The sequence below is a fragment of the Aegilops tauschii genome, chromosome 2 (assembly GCF_002575655.3).
Source record: "Aegilops tauschii subsp. strangulata cultivar AL8/78 chromosome 2, Aet v6.0, whole genome shotgun sequence".
Lineage (NCBI taxonomy): Eukaryota > Viridiplantae > Streptophyta > Magnoliopsida > Poales > Poaceae > Aegilops > Aegilops tauschii.
In genome coordinates this window covers 10,096,803-10,105,037 of record NC_053036.3, presented here as the reverse complement: position 1 = coordinate 10,105,037, position 8,235 = coordinate 10,096,803, and positions in this window count along the sequence as shown.

Genomic DNA, 8,235 nt, shown 5'->3' with positions numbered 1-8,235 from the left:
TACTATTAAAGACGGTAAAGAAAGAGGCGAAATACATTCTGGTTGCTGAAAAAGGTGAAGCGGAATGCCCATATTGTGCCCTCCTCCATGCATAAGGCACGCACGACTCTGGTCCAACCCCTTGTGATGGCCGACCGCCCATCCTTCACGGTCTTCATGAAAATATCTAGATAATCATCGTGTTCTGGTAGAAATACTTTAACCTTTGCATGCCCACCAATCATGTAGTTTGAGAGGTAATCTTGAGTAAACTTCTTTGGCAACCACTGCAAAGGAAAAAGATTTAGACATTGTCATCTAACACAACTCATTATGGGCAGTAAAAAGAAGGTTGCAGAGTTCTTACTTACCATCCTGCAGTTCGCTGTGGTCTTGGATAAAGTGTAATCAAATGGTCTAATTACCATCTTTGGACCCATTTTACTAACAATCTTTACTAGCTTCCTCACTTGATGCTGGTTCATCGATATCTCATTGCCTCATACGCAGAAAGGGTCGAAGCGCGGATCTTTACCAATGACATATGTACCTAAAAGCACCAATTTAATATTAGAAGCTAAACAATTGCACAATGATGTAGTACAACACTCTTTTATAATATCTTATAACATCCAATATACTCACACATTAGATGAATTAACATCTTATATTATGGGCCGGAAGGAGTTTAGTGCATTCTTACAAATTATCGGCTGATTAACTGCTGTATCCATGGGTTACAGTTAGTTTGAGCTAGTTCGGGCTCAAATAGCCCTAAAGTATATCTAAACATGAGGGCTAGTTTGAGCTAGTTGCATCTATAACCCACCCAAAAAAACTATCCAACCCAAGAGGTGCTAATTGGAGTTAGTTCTCCTAGTGCATTTATTGTCAATCTAACCCTGCCATCCAAACAACTCTTTTTGGATGAGTTAGTTCAGGGTTAGTATTGATCTAGAAACTAACTCTAACCTCTAGCTAAGTTGAGTATCCAAACAGGGCTGTGTTGTTGTTGTTGCTACTGCTTCTCTTCTACGTATATCTAGACATCATTAGAACATTAATGTAACACTCTTCCTTGTTGCAATGTAGCCTAGGATTGCATATTTAGACATTAAGTACAGTGCTTGTTGCTATGTAGCCTCAGATATATTACATATGACCCTAGTTAACCTAACGATAAATGGGTTGCAGATATATTCCGTTAAAAGTCTGATTCACCGATTAGTCCCTTATCAGCCCCCGGCCTATATCGTACCAGCTATCGATATCCTGAACAGTGAGTATATATAAGCCATGGGATGAAACTAACCTTGATGGAAAATAACAGTCGTTCCCAAAATTGTCCTGTGTAGGTACATCGAGAAGCATGTTAAGCACAACAGGCTAAACATCAACCAAAATTATCCATGGCATATAAAATAATATCCAAAAGTTAGCTTCAGTGTGCAGGTTTAAGCACGCTACTAAAGCAAAACAAGTGGAAAGGTGTGTTAACTGCAACAGGCCTAACATTTAACAACAAGCAAACATAGTCATTCAAACTGGTATTGTGCCGGTCTGAGTACACTGGTTGTTGTTAAATAAAAATGGAAAGGCGTGCTAACTACAAGATGCAACAACCAAATGTAGTCATTCGTAGTGGTATTGTTGAAACCGGCAGTGATGAAATTGAAATGCACAGTTCATACTTGCACATATAGAACATCACGTTGTGAATAACTAGAATAAACAAGGCATACTACGAACAACCAAAGATAGCATTTGAAACTGGACATATGCTAACTACAAACAACCGAACAATCAAAAAACTTTAAAAGAGGCATATGCTAGCTATAACAGGCTTAATAGCAAGCAAATATATGCATTCCTATCGGTATGTTTAAAACTTCATTGATGAAATGTATTGCACAGTAAATAATTGCACATATAGAGCATCACATTGTGAACAACTGAAATAAACAAGGGATACTGCAAACAACCAGATATAGTAATTAAACCGGACATATTCTCACTACACTACAAAAGGGACTCGACAAAACAAATCATGGGTTTCCCCCTGTGAAGAGGCATGGCAAAACAAATCATGGGTTTCCTCACTTGTCATAGATGGGCTCGTTCCCGTGGGAAGAGAATGAACCCTGGATGCGCTCCACGTTGTCGCAGATGGGCTCCTTCCCCTTGGAAGAGCACGGCTGTAGGGTGCCCTATCTGATGTTGCAGACGGGCGCTTTCCCCTTGGAAGAGCAGATGGGCTCTTTCCCCTTGGAAGAGCTGGAGATGGTGCCCTCCTCGTGGTCGCCGACGATGAGGTCTGACTTGGAAGTTGTGGATCCCAAGCCAGCGTAGCAGAACGTGTCCTTCAGAAATGACAAAAGGGGCTCGATGGTGATGTAGGATGGCAAATTGTTGACAGCGAGCCAGAGGAGATCAGCGGCGGGGCCATGGATGATATCGACGGCGGTTGAACCCGAGGGGTTGGGGGTGGGCCACTTAACCTATGACATAGCACGCCTCAGGCCGTCGCTGTCGATGACCTCGATGTCGTAGCCGGCGGCCGAGACATGCCCGCATACTCTAGCTCGCTGCTTGAGTGCCTGCCGCCAGTAATGGTCGTCAGCTTCCTCGGCGACGTCGGGCGAAGAGACCGTGATACACCTCTTTTGGGCCAGTCGCTCCTCGAGCTCCATGGGAAGCGTAGCCGGGCTTAGGCTGCGATGCTCTGGAGTGGGGGATGGGGATCTGTGGGAAAGGGGGCATTTGGTAGGCGTCATCTAAGAAAGTCAGGGCGGCCTGGGTATGGAGATCGGTGGGTAAGCTGCACGGGCAACCGGTAGATGTTGACAAGGGAGGCCTTGCGGCGGCGGCGGGGACCTATCTAGGGTTTCGAGCGAGGGAGGGTGTCTATGTGTTTGTGTGTGTGGAGGGGGGCGGGAGGTGTTTGAGGAAATGACGCGTGTATTGAAAATTTTACTACGCGGGAGTGAAATGCCAGGGCTATTGAAAATTTTGATGATGGTGCATCGCACACGGTCCGGAGATAACAACCATGTGTTATGAAACAGAAAAACCCTTGAGCCGGGCAGATATTTTTGAGGGATGCAGGCGGGATTGGGAACAAGAAACATCGCACACAGTCCGGAGATAACAACCGTGTGTTATGAAACAGAAAAACCCTCGAGGCGGGCAGATATTTTCTATGGATGCAAGCGGGATTGGGAACAAGAAACATCCCACACGGTCGAAACAGAATAACCGTGTGTTATCAAACTGAAAAAAGCTGTAGGCGGGTAGATATTTTTGAGAGGGGAAGCCTCGTGGAGCCCAATGTACTGTGCGGACATGTGCGCGACAGGGGCAACGGCGTGGCACACGGTTAGTTTGAGCGAACCGTGTCTATTGCGTCATCCGACTTGTCTAATGTTCATAAATTTGGCGAAAAATGACGCGGGAGAGGGTCAGAACACGAACACACTTGCATGTGGACCAAATTTATGTATGAAAAGGGTGGTTTGATTTTCAAATACCAAATGCAACTTCAATGTGGCACCTATCTCGCAAAGCGCACGATATTGCTTGCCCCCACCCCCCTCATGTCGGCACGAAGGGGATCCTAAGCTACGAATGCATGCCCCCTCCCCCCAACCGAGGTTCACCTAGCAAAGTGCGAAGTAGCTAGCAACCCCCCTCCCTCGTGTCGGCACGAAGGGAATCCAAAGCTATGAATGCATGCCCCTCCCCCCCAACCGAGGTTCACCTAACAAAGTGCGAAGTAGCTAGCAGCCCTCCCTCCCTTGTGTCGGCACGAAGGGAATCCTAAGCTATGAATGCATGCCCCCCCAATCGAGGTTCACCTACCTATTGTGGAACGCAGTAATTTCAAAAAAATTCTTACGGACACGCAAGATCTATCATGGTGATGCATAGAAACAAGCGGGGAAGAGTGTTGTCCACATACCCTCGTAGAGCGTTAGCGGAAGCGTTATGACAACGCGGCTGATGTAGGCGTACATCTTCACGATCCAACCTATCTCAGCACCGAACGTACGGCACCTTGTAATACAGGCAAGACCCCTTTCTTTGACTGATCCATTTTGAACTTCAAAACTTTATCAAGGTATGTGCTTTGTGAAAGTCCAATTAAGCGTCTTGATCTATCTCTATAGATCTTGATGCCCAATATGTAAGCCGCTTCACTGAGGTCTTTCATTGAAAAACTTTTATTCAAGTATCCCTTTATGCTATCCAGAAATTCTATATCTTTTCCAATCAACAATATGTCATCCACATATAATATTAGAAATGCTATAGAACTCCCACTCACTTTCTTGTAAATATCCAAAAGTTTGTATAAAACCATATGCTTTGATCACACTATCAAAACGTTTATTCCAACTCCGAGAGGCTTGCACCAGTCCATGAATGGATCGCTGGAGCTTGCACACTTTGCTAGCATCTTTAGGATCGACAAAACCTTCTGGTTGCATCATATACAACTCTTCTTTAAGATATCCATTAAGGAATGCAGTTTTGACATCCATTTGCCAAATTTCATAATCATAAAATGCGGCAATTGCTAACATGATTCGGACAGACTGAAGCATCGCTACGGGTGAGAAGGTCTCATCGTAGTCAACTCCTTGAACTTGTTGAAAACCTTTCGCAACAAGTCAAGCTTTGTAGACAGTAACATTACCGTCAGTGTCAGTCTTCTTGAAGATCCATTTATTCTCTAAGGCTTGCCGATCATCGGGCAAGTCAACCAAAGTCCACACTTTGTTCTCATACATGGATCCCATCTCAGATTTCGTGGCATCAAGCCATTTCGCGGAATCGGGCTCATCATCGCTTCCTCATAGTTCGTAGGTTCGTCATGGTCTAGTAACATGACTTCCAGAACTGGATTACCGTACCACTCTTGTGCGGACCGAACTCTGGTTGACCCACAAGGTTCGGGAGTATCTTGATCTGAAGCTTCATGATCATCATCATTAACTTCCTCGCTAATTGGTGTAGGAATCACTGGAACTGATTTCAGTGATGAACTACTTTCCAAGTCGGGAGAAGGTACAATTACCTCATCAAGTTCTACTTTCCTCCCACTCACTTCTTTCGAGAGAAACTCCTTCTCTAGAAAGGATCCGTTCTTAGCAACAAAAATCTTGACTTCGGATCTATGATAGAAGGTGTACCCAACAGTCTCCTTTGGGTATCCTATGAAGACACATTTCTCCGATTTGGGTTCAAGCTTATCAGGTTGAAGCTTTTTCACATAAGCATCGCAGCCCCAAACTTTAAGAAACGACAGCTTAGGTTTCTTCCTAAACCACAGTTCATATGGTGTCGTCTCAATGGATTTAGATGGTGCCCTATTTAACGTGAATGCAGCTGTCTCTAAAGCATAACCCCAAAATGATACTGGTAAATCGGTAAGAGACATCATAGATCGCACCATATCTAATAAAGTACGGTTACGACGTTCGGACACACCATTACACTGTGGTGTTCGAGGTGGCGTGAGTTGCGAAACTATTCCACAATTTTTCAAAGAAGACCAAACTCATAACTCAATTCTTCACCTCCACGATCAGATCGTAGAAACTTTATTTTCTTGTTATGATGATTTTCCACTTGACTCTGAAATTCTTTGAACTTTTCAAATGTTTCAGACTTATGCTTCATCAAGTAGACATATCCATATCTGCTCAAATCATCTGTGAAGGTCAGAAAATAACGATACCTGCCGCGAGCCTCAACACTCATTGGTCCACATACATCAGTATGTATTATTTCCAATAAGTCAGTTGCTCGCTCCATTGTTCCGGAGAACAGAGTCTTAGTCATCTTGCCCATAAGGCATGGTTCGCAAGCATCAAGTGATTCATAATCAAGTGATTCTAAAAGCCCATCAGCATGGAGTTTCTTCATGCGCTTTATACCAATATGACCTAAATGGCAGTGCCACAAAAAAGTTGCACTATCATTATTAACTTTACATCTTTTGGTTTCAATACTATGAATATGTGTATCACTCCTATCGAGATTTAGTAAATATAGACCTGTCATCAGGGGTGCTTGACCATAAAAGATGTTACTCATATAAATAGAACAACCATTATTCTCTGATTTAAATGAATAACCGTCTCGCATCAAACGAGATCCAGGTATAATGTTCATGCTCAACGCTGGCACCAAATAACAATTATTCAGGTCTAAAACTAATCCTAATGGTAGATGTAGAGGTAGCGTGCCAACAGCGATCACATCGACCTTGGAACCATTTCCGATGTGCATCGTCACCTCGTCCTTAGACAATCTTCGTTTAATCCATAGCCCCTGATTTGAGTTGCAAATATGAGCAACAGAACCAGTATCAAATACCCAGGTGCTACTACGAGTATTAGTAAGGTACACATCAACAACATGTATATCAAATATACCTTTCACTTTGCCATCCTTCTTATCCGCCACATACTTGGGGCAGTTCCGCTTCTAGTGACCAGTCCCTTTGTAGTAGAAGCACTCAGTCTTAGGCTTAGGTCCAGATTTGGGCTTCTTCACTTGAGCAGCAACTTGCTTGACGTTCTTCTTGAAGTTCCCCTTCTTCCCTTTGCCCTTTTTCTTGAAACTAGTGGTCTTGTTAACGATCAACACTTGATGCTCCTTCTTGATTTCTACCTACGCAGCCTTTAGCATCGCGAAGAGCTCGGAATAGTCTTTTCCATCCATTGCATATTATAGTTCATCACGAAGCCTTTATAGCTTGGTGGCAGTGGTTGAAGAACTCTGCCAATGACACAATCATCTGGAAGATTAACTCCCAGTTGTATCAAGTGATTATTGTACCCAGACATTCTGAGTATGTGTTCACTGACAGAACTATTCTCCTCCATCTTGCAGCTATAGAACTTGTTGGAGACTTCATATCTCTCAACTCGGGCATTTGCTTCAAATATTAACTTCAATTCCTGGAACATCTCATATGCTCCATGACGTTCAAAACGTCTTTGAAGTCCCGATTCTAAGTCATAAAGCATGGCACACTGAACTATCGAGTAGTCATCAACACGCGACTGCCAGGCATTCACAATGTCTACAGTTGCCGGCGTAGGTGGTACACCTAGCAATGCTTCTAGGACGTAATTCTTCTGTCCAGCAATGAGGATAATCCTCAAGTTACGGACCCAGTCCGTGTAATTGCTACCATCATCTTTCAACTCAGCTTTCTCTAGGAACGCATTAAAATTCAAAGGAACAGTAGCACGGGCCATTGATCTACAATAACATAGACATGCAAAATACTATCAGGTACTAAATTCGTGATAAATTAAAGTTCAATTAATCATATTACTTAAGAACTCCCACTTAGATAGACATCCCTCGAGTCATCTAAATAATCACGTGATCCAAATCAACTAAACCATGTCCGATCATCACGTGATATGGAGTAGTTTTGAATGGTGAACATCTCATGTTGATCATATCTACTATATGATTCACGCTCGACCTTTCGGTCTCAGTGTTCCGAGGCCATATCTGCATATGCTAGGCTCGTCAAGTTTAACCCGAGTATTCCGCGTGTGCAAAACTGGCTTGCACCCGTTGTATGTGAACGTGGAGCTTATCACACCCGATCATCACGTGGTGTCTCGGCACAAAGAACTGTAGCAACGGTGCATACTCAGGGAGAACACTTATACCTTGAAATTTAGTGAGGGGTCATCTTATAATGCTACCGTCGTACTAAGCAAAATAAGATACATAAAAGATAAACATCACATGCAATCAAAATATGTGACATGATATGGCCATCATCAACTTTGTGCTCATGATCTCCATCACCGAAGCATCGTCATGATCTCCATCGTCACCGGTGCGACACCTTGATCTCCATCGTAGCGTCGTCGTTGTCTCGCCAACATTGCTTCCACGACTATCGCTACCGCTTAGTGATAAAGTAAAGCAATTACGTGGCGATTGCATTTCATACAATAAAGCGACAACCATAAGGCTCCTGCCAGTTGCCGATAACTTTACAAAACATGATGATCTCATACAACAACTTATATCTCATCACGTCTTGACCATATCACATCACAACATACCCTGCAAAAACAAGTTAGACGTCCTCTACTTTGTTGTTGCAAGTTTTACATGGCTGCTACGGGTTTAGAAGAACCGATTCTTACTTACGCAACACCACAATGTGGTGTAGTGATTGCTTTTTTATCTTCTAAAAGAACCCTCTTCATTGAA